General features: G+C 45.1%; 1 long non-coding RNA gene across 1 annotated transcript; it reads right to left on the bottom strand.

Moving 5' to 3' along the window:
- Nucleotides 1-1,588: 1,588 nt before the first annotated feature.
- LOC144170703 (uncharacterized) lies at nt 1,589-3,462 on the bottom strand. The gene is made up of 4 exons (XR_013322661.1): nt 3,324-3,462; nt 2,975-3,134; nt 2,765-2,887; nt 1,589-2,271 (listed from the first exon to the last, which is right to left on the bottom strand). It is a non-coding gene; the product is annotated as an uncharacterized LOC144170703 (long non-coding RNA).
- Nucleotides 3,463-12,545: the final 9,083 nt, after the last annotated feature.

The following is a 12,545-nucleotide window of genomic DNA, read 5'->3' as shown; positions in this document are numbered from 1 at the left end:
ATTCAACTCCTGCATTCGCACTTTCACATTCTTCCCCTCGGGGAAATGCGGGGAAATTTTTGTGAAATTCTACCGGCAAGAGACAACAACAACAACAATAACAAAAAAAAATGCCCCAGTAAACAGCAGACTTGAGCTTTGCAGGTGGACTGGACGGAAATTTTGCAGTGTGCTTTCATTATTTATCTCGTTTGAGGTTGTAAATAATCATTTATGGCAGTGGGCTATGATGACCATCCAGAGTAGCCATTCCGTAAAAAAAAAAGAACAAAATAAAGGCATTCAACATATGTAAAGCTGTCCTGAAATGTATGACCGGCTATTTTAGCGCAAACCACGATAGGGAGATCTCTTCAGGTCGACCTTTTAGAGTTAAAATTGAAGACTGTTCATGCATATGCTATGCTTTCTCAAGGATGGCGTAAAAAGACCGTGGCGATAGCACAAGTTGTCGCGCCAAAAGTGGGGCCTCACGTTTTCTTGCCCGTTCCTCGTGTTCCTATTGAGAGAATTCAGCCAATAGCAGGCTTCTTCTTGATGAAGTGAAAATATCGTGGGTGAAATAATGCGAAGGATTAGGGGTACGGGTGAGGGATATACATACGCACGTTTTTTTGTTTTTTTTTCTCACGGCGTTTCGCTGCGCCAACGCCGACCGTGTAGTACACTCTTAATCTGGATCCACATAAGATCCACTTAGTAACTGGAACTTTTTTGCAAAAAAGTTCCACTTATATATTTGGAACCGTGTTCTACATACCCTGAAAATGTAAGTGGAACAGTGCACCACATATTTTTGCAGCTAAATTATCTGGATCGGCGTTCCAAATAAAAGTATACGGATCACTGTTCCAAATAAACGGGTCGTGTAAGTTACTGGAACACTGATCCACGTAAAATGATTATGGATTTATCCGGTGCGCCGTTCCAGCTACCTTCAGACCAGCTGTTTATATAAAACGGTGTTCCGATAGGCGTTGAGAAGCTGTCTATGGGACTCCACTTTTCCAATATATCTGCTTTCCTGTTGGTATAAACTGAGGTCATTTGCCAGGCTGGCGGATGCATTGGTATCAGAAGGAAACCGCAAGCATCATTCTAACGCAGCCTTGACATATGGCCCACAGTGATACCAACAATTGGAAAACAGAAACCGCCGCAGCAGTGTGGTCCCTGACAGTTCCCAACGGTTGCCTATCGGAGCACAGTTCTATATAAACGTTGGTCTGAGATACCTGGAGCGGCACACAGAGACTTTGGCTTCATCCGCCGCATCCTGTTCTGGATTTTGGCTGCATGTAAAAGAAACAAGACTCGCATTAAAATACATACCAAACCAACTATTAGCACTGATACAATGCTTTTCAAAACACTAAGCAAATTTTATTCGCCCGTATGATTGCGTACATTTGAGATATGGAGACATATCTCTTTCTACTTGGGCAGAAAAAGACAATTTCCAGCCGGAACATTTATCTGAGGTAACATTCACAGTTGCGTGCTATACAAACCCTACTAGTATCATGACAACAGTATGCTTGTGACCAAAGGACTGCCTCTAACAAGCAAGAAATGCAACGTAGTCCAAAGTAAACAGCTTTTTCATGCCAAATATGTATATTTCGCATTCTTCTAGGGCTTAGGTGTCAGCTAAGATACAGTACAAAAATTGATTAATAAAGCCCCAAACCGTCTGTGTAAATAATTACTCTCACGTTTGCATCCATCAACAGCAGCACTGCCATGGAAAAAAATTTCGAGCTGCACTTGAAAAATAAAAACGTTACAGTGCAGTGCCATTAACTACATTAACAGAGTAACAGAGTAGCTGCAAAGGCAGCCTGCGCTTTGTGCCAATAATGAAAAATTGCAAAGGAAAGCACGACTTCACTTTTGCAATTGACATACCGCTTGCATCTACCAATCATTTGAACCACGACATATCTTTCCGAATAGGCTTCAACGTCTAACAATAATTTAAAACACCAAGTAGAGTGACCACATCAAGTCTTTCAACAGAGCTTTCAACTTAAATGACACCAGGCCACTGTTAAATGGCCAAGAACTCTCTGCAAAAGTCCCAAGAACTCTCCAAAGTCGCATAAGTTTCAGGAGATTAAGATGAAATATACGGCGAGGAGGATGACCACATCTTGATGTGACAACGCAGGCGGAAAATCCGTGACGTGTTTCTTGCAGACAATATTTACGCTGCCATTTTCTTCTCTCAAAATAACTGGACCTCGAGAATAACTGGACCACGTCATGTACCTTTAAGGAAGGAACAAGAAAATTTTGTTAGACGATGGCCTTAAATGAGTGAGTTGCTTAGGATACCCCTTTTATAGCACAGTAATTGATTGACATATCAGCGATTTCTTGGTTTTTTTTCTGGGAATGCTGCTAATAATGTACAAAAAATATTAGCACAGACTGTCAATGGCCGTTCTCTAATTCTGGAAAGCAACCCCAGTGGGCGTGGCCGTGGTGCCGTATTATCACAGCAGCAACTCTCAATGTGAAAGCAAAATGTTTGCAAAACTTGAATGCAAAATAATAGTTTTTTTTTTTGTCCACATGTTGCAACATCCGAAACAGGCTGAATGTGAAGGTATTTCCCAATATTGGAGTTCACGATTTATTTTTAACAGTAAGATTTTGCTACAAAGAAAACTACCACAAATTCAGTCCCGCAAAAATAAAATGCCAGCTTCAGTAAACACTACCATAAATTGAGTCCCACAAAAATAAAATGCCAACTTACCCAACTAAAATTAAGATGCAGGCGTTCCTGGCAGGGCCACCTCGGAGTGCATTTCCAGGAAAGTTTTGCCAACGTGTTCCCAAAAGCTCTTACTGTCGTTTTCACCTACAGGTCACGTTGTCACTGAAATGGTGTTCCGAAGCCATTACGTATATTGCAACTACCTAAAAAGGGACCATCAAAGTTCCAGAACTGGGAGTGCGTACTTACTTGTAGAATGCAATGATTTCATCCCGTACAACGGCTTTCATGTGTTTCCTTTTTGTGAACACACGCCTTCAAGAACGGTGTACTCACGCCTTCAAGAACCAGGAAAATGGCAGTATGCATTCCTTGTTCCATTGTTTTAAGTCCCGGTCCGCCCTATTTCCTAGAAAATAAAAACAGTATAAAAATATCGAAGCATAAATTTACGCTTCCCTCTAAAAAGGGAGTACTACAAGATCTCGTACAATGCCTGATTAGTTGTGCTAAAATTTATTTTGCAGCACGAGCCCTGGTAACGTTTTCAGGCGAAACAATTTTAAATATAAAAATATTTGAACGTTTTGAGGCTCACCTGTCATTGCTCCATGCGGAGTGGTGAACGTCTGTATAATACGCAACACTCAAGAGGCACTCTTTCGTAGCTTTATGACTTCCACAATGCATTCATAATCTGCCACACTTGTCACGACGACGCCTCGGCGTGCCGAAGATGTCTTCAGCCACAGTGAATGCCACAGCCATGATTTCGGAGGTATATGTGAGGAATGGAAATAATTCGTTTTAATTTCTGTTCTTCAGACAAAGGAAAACAATTGTCGCAAACTAGCAGTGTAGAGACAAATGTCTCCACAGTCAGCCATAGTCTGCATCTGGACAGGTTATACAGATCGAATACAGAATGTAGCAATCTGCTTTCGCAGTATATTTTCTAAGTTAAAGGAAGCACAGAAATGGGTTAATGTTGGGTGCACATAGTGATGCAAGAACTTGTCACCTCAGCGTTGTCGGAAATTATTTCGACTCTCGGGTTACCACCGACATTGACGGCCTAAAAATGCAAGAATGGCTTATTTCAAACGCGGTTCGTGAAGTAGCAACCACTAATTATGGATATTGGATAATTATCCTGAAGTGTCAAGTTACCAGTGACATTAACAGCATAGATACGGCAGCACACTTTCTATATACCCGCTGCGTGTTTCCACATTTCTTCCCCTCTACAAAAGAAACGTTTGTTACTGCGGTACTGCTAAGACAACAACTGTCCCTTCCATTTCTCTGCACTTCAGGCAATGTAAAATAGATCATCTCAATTGGTCAAAGGAATTGGAAGAAACATGGAACATAAACATGAAAACATGGAACATATTAACGTAAGATGACGCCTTGAAAGCACATCAACACAACTCGTCGAAATAGCGTCTACCTTGCGCGCAACGGGCAAGGTCGAAGACTCCCGGTCGGCGGTCTGGTAAGCACAGTAAATGCATTCTACTCAGCAGAATAACACAACGCCGCAATTACCACGCAGGTTTTAAAAATACCAATAAATCTAAGGACGAACGCTCCGACAAACTTAGTTAGAAGTTGTACACGTGTGCACGCGCGATTATCGCGAGCGACTAACCCGAGAAGATTGGCTACCGCAAAGATGCACAGCAACCGTCAATATACAACTAAGCAAAGCCACACAGAAAGGGTACATCCAATCATGAAACGCGCAAACCAGCAACTTCCTTATAGCAAACCAGCAACTTCCTTATTTCTTTAGTACGCAGTCAGAAATGCCCAGCCGACTCTGACCCACGAACACAGAAGTTTTGGTAAATTACGGCTGCAAACGTTTCTCCAACACAAAATGTTAAACGCCGCGACCACAAGCATGGACGACACACGAACAACGGGCTGAGAACCGGTATGTTTATCGGACGCAGTTAACAAGGATGTCACTGAACAACAACCGTTACCAGCACATAAATAAGCAGCACTGACCTTTTTTGCGCCTCCTGACAAAACTCCACTTCGTCGAACAGGAAATACAGCCCGGGGATATGAAAACATTCGCAGTTGCACGCCGCAATCACCCCAATCAAACTGCTAACGGCGCTAACGGCAGCTAACGGGCTAACGGTTGTCGCCAGCGTGACCGAGAATTTCTTTAGTAAATATCAGGCGCATCGCGCGAGCAATTGAGAAACCCGCTTGGGAACGCCACTGGTGGCGCTGCATGCGGAAGATCGTAAAATTAGCGGAGGGAATCCTGGAAGATGGGAGCGCTGCTGTCGTTTAAAGGGTTGACGCAGTCCCGATTTTCATCCGTCGTCGTCGTACCCGTTGCAGCCCCACTGTACCGTGAATCAACGCAAAAACAGCTCTGCCGTGCTGCTGCTGACGCATGCGCATGGAATGCGCTACTGCAGTGGCGGTCTTTTCCTCATGGCTTCGGCAAACTTTCGTTCTCGCGGAGGCTTTGGCGATGCGCCCGCATAAGAGCTCATACAAACTCGGCACACGTGATGGCTTTTATTTGATTCGGAAAACGGGCATATGCGTCTAAGCGGACGTTTACGCTCGCTGAGGCCGAAACAAAGTTAAGATAATATCCGTGTTAGCGCGTTAGTACTGGCTAAAGTTGTTTCTCGCGGAGGGCCGTGAGTGCGTGCGATATCCGAGCTTAACTTTGGATGACAATTTCTGCGTTACTGTTTACAATGAACGCAAAATGGCGTGGCTTCATTTACTGTTTTTCTTGACAACAAGCCTTTCCGTAGTCAATAAAATATACTGCGACGCTCTTACATACCCACGTTATATAAAGCTACTTACAGCTAATTAGCGAGTAATAATACATCGGGCCGTTTCCCAGCCCTTTTCCCTCCTGAACACCAATACTACAGGAAAACAGCAACTGGGGAAGCAGCTGGAGAAGGCGGGTCATTCAGTGAACTTCAATTACTATAACAAGACACAACAACAGCAAGTTTACTCTGCGCATTTTTGCCGTTACTGCACAGCATAATTAGGAATTACAATGTCATTTCAGCATTATTACATACAAAATAATGCAGGTATCACGTGGTATATTTAGTTGTCCAAGTTTAGTTCTGTTCACCCAGTCAACCGCTCCCTGCAAAGAGGCTTTTGTTTTTGCTTGTGGAAATTAAAAGGGACTCACCTGTTAGCATTCCTATCGGACTTACTACGTCATGACCAACGGACTTAAAAACCATCGTGCACCAATACGAATAGTTTTACAAATACATACCGATATTCACAACGGCCTAGGTTGCTTATTTTAGATATATGTCGCTTCTCTACTGAAACAAAGAAATAAAACTCTCGCATGGTAGACCGCTAGCGCCTTCCAGTGAAGACTGGATAAACCAAAATGCGTTTCTTGTTTTTTTTCTATCTCTGCAAAGAAATGATATACAGCAGACTCCCGTTAAGACGAACCCGAAGGGACCGTAAAATGTATTCGTATTATCCGAAATTCGTCTTAAGCGGAGGTGTATTGCATTGTGGACGTTACAAGAGAAAAATGATCTGGTTCTTAATCAGTGTTCGTTTTAACCAAGTTCGTCTTAACGAGGGTCTACTGTATTTCTAGAAGAAGCAAACCGGGTTGTTAGTGTCATTTCTGTGAATTTGTAAAACTTCTTGTATCGGTACATGGTGCTTTTGAATTAGTAAGTCTCATGAATTTGCGTCATGAATCAGTGAGTCCCATATGAATTGGATCAGGTGAGTCACCATTAATAGCATGCACGAGACGAAAAATGCTAACGAACATCCAAGCATATATAACTGCATGCGTGACATGCTGCGTGCAGTGTAAAATGCGGCACAGTCGGTTAACACTACGTATATACCGCATCAGGGCATAAATAACGTGGACTAAGTACCTATTTTACAGCAGATTGTAGCCATTTATACGTTCCTGTAAATCACTTAAAATTGTGCTCGTACTACAACACAGCGAGCTGATGGCTGAGCATTGAGCAAAAAACAATGTTTCTGCGACGCTTTGTGAACCAAATGCAGAACATGCAATAGTCTCAACAACTATATATATTTCTTTATGAGGTATCCACAAAAGCCCAATGAATTCTTCAGCACTACCACGGCTCTGTCCCAAACGCAGAAGGAGAACCTGAGGACATCTGGTCCTTCTCAAACTCAAGTCATTGGTGATTTCAGACGTACTGCGCGTCTGCAATTAGCAAAAGACGATATTCACTAAAGCGTTCTGAGCGCCGCAGACAACCTGAAAGGGGTTCGTGGAATTTCTATTTTCGCTAAGATACCCTTTTCTCGCACCTCTCATGCTTTTTACGGTGTTGTTATAGCAGTGGACATATTTTTTTTCTGTCAAATAACGTCACTAAAAATACGTCTTAGCCGTCTTATATAAGTAAACTGCTCTAAGACAGTTCAATAGATATCGACGAAGTTTATTAAATTTTATGTGGTACGTGCGTGTGTGCGTGTGTGACTGCATGCATGTGTGTGTGTATGTGTGGGTACGCGGGTGTGCGTTCGTGTCTGTACCTATGTCTGTGGGCGTGTGCGTGCACGTGCTTGTGCGCCAAAGCGCGTCAAATATATATGTGGTTCATTGTTTCAGTTAATGCACGATTCAGTGGATACTTCACTGCAGCGCACAAGTTATGTGGAACAAGACACGAGCAAAAAATATACAAAAGCATTGTCCAAAATTTTTACTGGGACATAAGTGGAACAGTAACTGGAACGGCCGACAGCGCATCCCCTCATTTGTTCGGTTCCACATAATAACCACAAACCTAAAGAAAACAAATGGACAGTTCCAGATAAGATCCACTTATATCTCTCGTTCCAGTTATTCTTCGTTTAGATCCAGATAAAAATATGTGGATCGCCCCGTTTAACTGGAACTTACATGGAACCAGATTAAGAGTGTACTAAGCGTTGCTGCCATCTCATTTAACGGTAGGTGCCATAGATGCCCCGAAGTTAGTTAACGAGAAACAGAATATGTTCTCAGCGAATTGATGTGCACTTCACTTGAATCGAATTAGTTCTTTCTTCCGTCATGCAGAGAGTGATTTCCGCCGCAGGCAATTGCAATTCAATCAGCCGATCTGTTATCCGAAAAACCCTGGAAATTCGAGACCAGCACAGATGGTAGAGGCATATGTCACTCACGGAAGCGTGCTGCCAGAAAAGGAATAAGGGAGAGAAAAAAAAAAGCCGACTGAAAATAATCACTCGCGCACACTGACACAGTGTAGGAGTGCGCAGGAGCTCGCGAGGAAGGGAATCTCAACCGACGTGAGCCGGAGGGTTTTAAAGTGGCAAGCGACTCTGCGCCACGGTCGTTACAGGCTCTCAACGCGACGAGTGAACGGGAGTCGCACGACTGCTGCCAAGCGGGCGTGCGTCGTCGCGGCGACCCGTGAAAAACCTGCAAAACAATAAAAAAAGAAGGAAAGAAAAAGAAAGGGCGTACGCGCGCCAGAGCGCGGTGTGAAAACTCTCACAGCGGCGCGCTCGTGGAATCGCACGCACTCGACGTTCTCATCGAGGGCTGCTGGCTCGCTGCCGGTATAACAAGCAGCGGCCGGTGGCAAGCCATCATCCAGGCGGGAAAGGCGCCTCCTCACCCCTCGGGGCTCGGCCGCACGCCCGCCACAAAAGGCGTCGCACGCTGCCTGCCGGGGTCCCTCCGATGGACTCCGGGTGAGAACTGTCCCTGGAGATCTTTCGCAGTGGAAAAGGGCTGCTTCTCGCCGCCGCCTCCTTTCCCAGCGCTAGAGTGTCACCTGAGCAACGCCGGAGTGGCGTGCCGCCGACATCTCGCCAAATCGAGCACCTTGCGCCCGTGGAAAGTCGGACGAACCACCTGACCGTAACGGACGGGGCAATATTCACGCGGGATGCTTCGCGGTCGCCACTATTCAATGTGGCGCCCGTTGTTACGAAACTCGGTGCGTATGTCTGCATCTCTTCCCTGAACCATGTCCCTCTCGTCCCCGACACTATAGCCCATCTTGTGCGAGTTCAGTTCTAATAAAAAAAATTGGTCCTCCTTAAAACCGCTAAAACGAAAAAATGAGAGTCGTCTGTGAGGAGGTTACGCCATACTGCATACCTTCAAACGCTATTGAGGTCTCGTCTGCGAAGCTATGGTGACACGATGAGCTCATGTCCCATCACCTGCCTAGGGAGAAAAGGCTGTTGGCTGTTTCTAGGAGGGTTCCGGTCGGCAATGAATGAGATAAACACTCAGTTCACTATTGTCATGGGATACTCCAACGCAAAAGTAGAAAAGAAGCATGCGGGAGAACACGCAGCGAGAAACTTCGGGATAGTTCGTCAGAATGGCCGAGGTACGTCATGCACTCGTTGAATTTGCGGAAAGAAACAACCTGATGTTAATGGATATGAGACTCTTAAAACAAATGAACCGGAAATAGACATGAAAAGGTCTCAATGGTGAAAGTAAAAATGAGATTGGCTTCCTCGTAGGAGCCAATTCATGCACTGTGCAGTACGTTAACGAGGGAGGCATGGTCGAGAGCAGAAGCGGAAGCAGGCTTGATCTAAGAAGCGAAGGAACGAAACTAGTGAAAAAAGGAGAGCAAACCTGCAATGACTAAGAGCCAGAGCACCGGAGTTTCGAAGAACGCTTCAGAGCAAATTCACGGTTTTCACCGACAACGCAGGCGGCGCAGACCTACTGAATGGCAGCTTAAATGTTATAATAATAATAATAATAATAATAATAATAATAATAATAATAATAATAAACGGCAGTAGCGGGAGGAGGAAGAGAACTTATAAAAGGAATTGGTAAACTATCTCAGAAAACGAATAAGGTTGAATAAAATGCAAGAATATGAGAGTTAGGAAAGACAGAGCGAATCGGACTGGAGGAGTTGTCAAAGTGAATTAACAGTGCAAAAACAGACATTCGAGACCGCTACAAGGCAAGGGTTTAAGAAACGCTGTTCAGAATCGGGGTAATAATGAATAGATACGGGAACTATAGGCAAAATGCCTACAGTAATACCTCGTTATAACGAAGTCAGCGGGACGGCGAAAACTTTCGTTATAAGCGGTACTTTTGAAAAGCGACCACTCGAGAAAACTAAAGTATTTAAGCTTTAATTGCGCCACAACTGCGAGGAATCAAAACACAATGTATTCAGGGAAGCAAAACCTTATTCAGGTGCAAAAAAGGCAGTGAGCTCTGGCTGTTTCATGCTCTTGCCGGGTGCGAGCAACCCCCGCTCCAATTTGACCAAGCAGTGACTGGCGTCCAAACGCCTCGCAGGCTTCAGAGCGAATGAGGAGGGGAAGGCAGTGGCCACTTCTAGTGCGAAGGGGGGGGGGGGGCGGAGGGGGGGGGGGGGGCACGGAACACTACGAGAGTTTCGCGCTGGAAAGCGCCGGAAATTCTACGGCTCCAATATAAGGTTGTGTTTGTTGAGCTCAAAAAACAATTAACCGCTCATTGTGGGTACACAGCGTAATCATGAAAACTGACCGGTTTTGCACTAGGAGCTTTGCATGATTACTGAGCAATTTTTTCCCGAGCTGTGCAGCCATGAAGTTCGCAAAACAAGAGTTTTTGGGCGCCCCGCTCTCGACGATACTTCTAATTCTACGCTTCGAGTGTCAGTGTTCACGCACCGTCGCGTCCGCGCCATTGACCAATGTCTAGGAACAAAATTCAACCACCCTACCACGCATTCGGACTCTTTGTCATAAGTCAGATGACGTAAATCGAGCATGACCGGCTCGAGGAAATCGCCAAGGAAACACCAGCTTGATAACCCGCCATATTGACCGCCTGACTCGCCGCATGGGTCGCCGCAGATCGGCCACGCCCCCGCAGGTCCAGCTCTTCGTGCGCTTCGAGTAATGCGGCCTCAAATGCATGCGTTTGGGTTGGGACCAGACGAAATTTCGAATAAAGCGATATTTCGAGTAAAGTGATTTCGTTATAACGAGGGATTACTATTTTCCCCTTGAGTCCGTATTTAACATAAAGGCATGAACTAAAGGATAAGTGCCATTTTGACTATATGGGCCTGTATGGGCTTTTTTAGCGTCACTAAATAAGCTACGCTTAAGAGTACCGCCACTTCGCGCACCCGGAGGCGTATGGGGGCCATTTTGTTTCTGGCTTGCAGTGTTGCCATCTCTCCGAACGAAACCGCCGCCGGTTGTGACGTGCAGAGTGCGACCGGCCGCTCAAGCGCCCGCGCAGCCGAGAGAGAGAGAGAGGAGAGGCGCCCAAAAACAAAATGGCTGCGCCCATATGTAAACAAACATCATGTGGTGCCGACCGACCAATGGAAATCCCGGCGGCACATAACAATAGAGAAAAGAGTGCTGATACTCTAGAAGCCTTTATTTAGTGACGCTAGGCTTTTTAGCGCCTAAAAATGCCTTTTTGTGTTATATATGCCTTTTTTGATTTTGCGATTCGATGTTCTACAATGGATGTTCTCGCTTCAGCAGCCTACAACTCCGTGTTTGTCGCACGTCGTTTGCGAGAAAAAATCCGCGAGCCGTGCCAAACACGCCGAGAAATGCAAACTGTGCTCGAGCTGCCGCTACCTCGAGCTCGTCACATCGGCCGAACTGCCAGAAGCCCGTACGCAGCGACACCGAGGCAAACAGCGTCACCGACGTCACTCCTGTTCACACGAGCTGCTTTGTTCTGCGTCCTTCTGACAGGTTGTGCCCGCGGACCAACGGCGACAACTTTTGCAGGTGTGCCCTATATATTGCTAATAAATAAAAAATAAGCGACACAGCCGCGCACATGCCCCTCAAAGTCAAAGACGCCTCCTAGGGGAAAATCGCGTCCAAATCTGGCGCACCAATGTTCTAAGGTGACGCCCCTAACATGCGCGAAGTCATCTGACGATCACGGGTACACCGCCGGCCGGCAAGATGTAGCTGGCCGGCAAGGATGATGAAGGAACAAGAAACGGAGCTTATAGGAATGAATATATCGGCACTTTTCAAGTGCTTTAGTCGTGACAGCCGTCATTTGCCGTGCCGGGTAACCTTGAGGGGCATTTGGACGCCTAGCAATAAGGGAATTAGTTGCACGGAATCTTGGGTGCTGTCTAATATTGATAATCGGGATATAGCGCATAGTTACTGCATCGACAAAGTGTGGCTGGTCGACCTCTTCAATTTACGCGAAATTTTATATCATTCCCTTATTATTCCAATGGCGAGATTCGGCAATATTTTCTCAGGGAAAAATTTTGTCTAACTGTACAAATGTTTGGAACACGACAAGGTGCCCCCCCCCCCCCCCCCACTACATGCCCATGTGCCTCGGCCAACTTGAGCGACGCCTAGCTACAAAAATATTTATGAGGGGCAATTTGCAAATTGTATGCTCAATTTAGGCCTGGTATAATTTTATCTTAAAAAGTTTCGCTGATGTCAAGGATATAAATTTTTCGCAATAAAATGTCAAATTCGGCTCACAGTACCATTTTGTTCGAACTTTGAGCATAAATATTGCAAAAAGTACTTAAATTGCAACCTTCAAATTTTATTCACGTGTGGTCCTTACAGTTGTAAACAAACACACCGAATATTGTAATTGTATACTGCACAGTACAACGGGCACGGGCTCGAAAGTTTGCAATGGATGCAATTGGCACGAAAGTTTGAAGAAAAAACGGAAAAACAAATTCAGGAGCTAATATTAAAAAAAAATACACAGCCTCAATTTTCCTCGAATTCTTCCCAGATGTAGGCCCTTACATGTACTTGC

This window comes from Haemaphysalis longicornis, unplaced genomic scaffold (genome assembly GCF_048455015.1).
Source record: "Haemaphysalis longicornis isolate Haplotype H1 unplaced genomic scaffold, Haemaphysalis longicornis Haplotype H1 scaffold_1, whole genome shotgun sequence".
In the NCBI taxonomy this organism is placed as follows: domain Eukaryota; kingdom Metazoa; phylum Arthropoda; class Arachnida; order Ixodida; family Ixodidae; genus Haemaphysalis; species Haemaphysalis longicornis.
The sequence above is the reverse complement of the archived record's forward strand: the minus strand, read 5'-3'. Positions and strand labels throughout refer to the sequence as shown.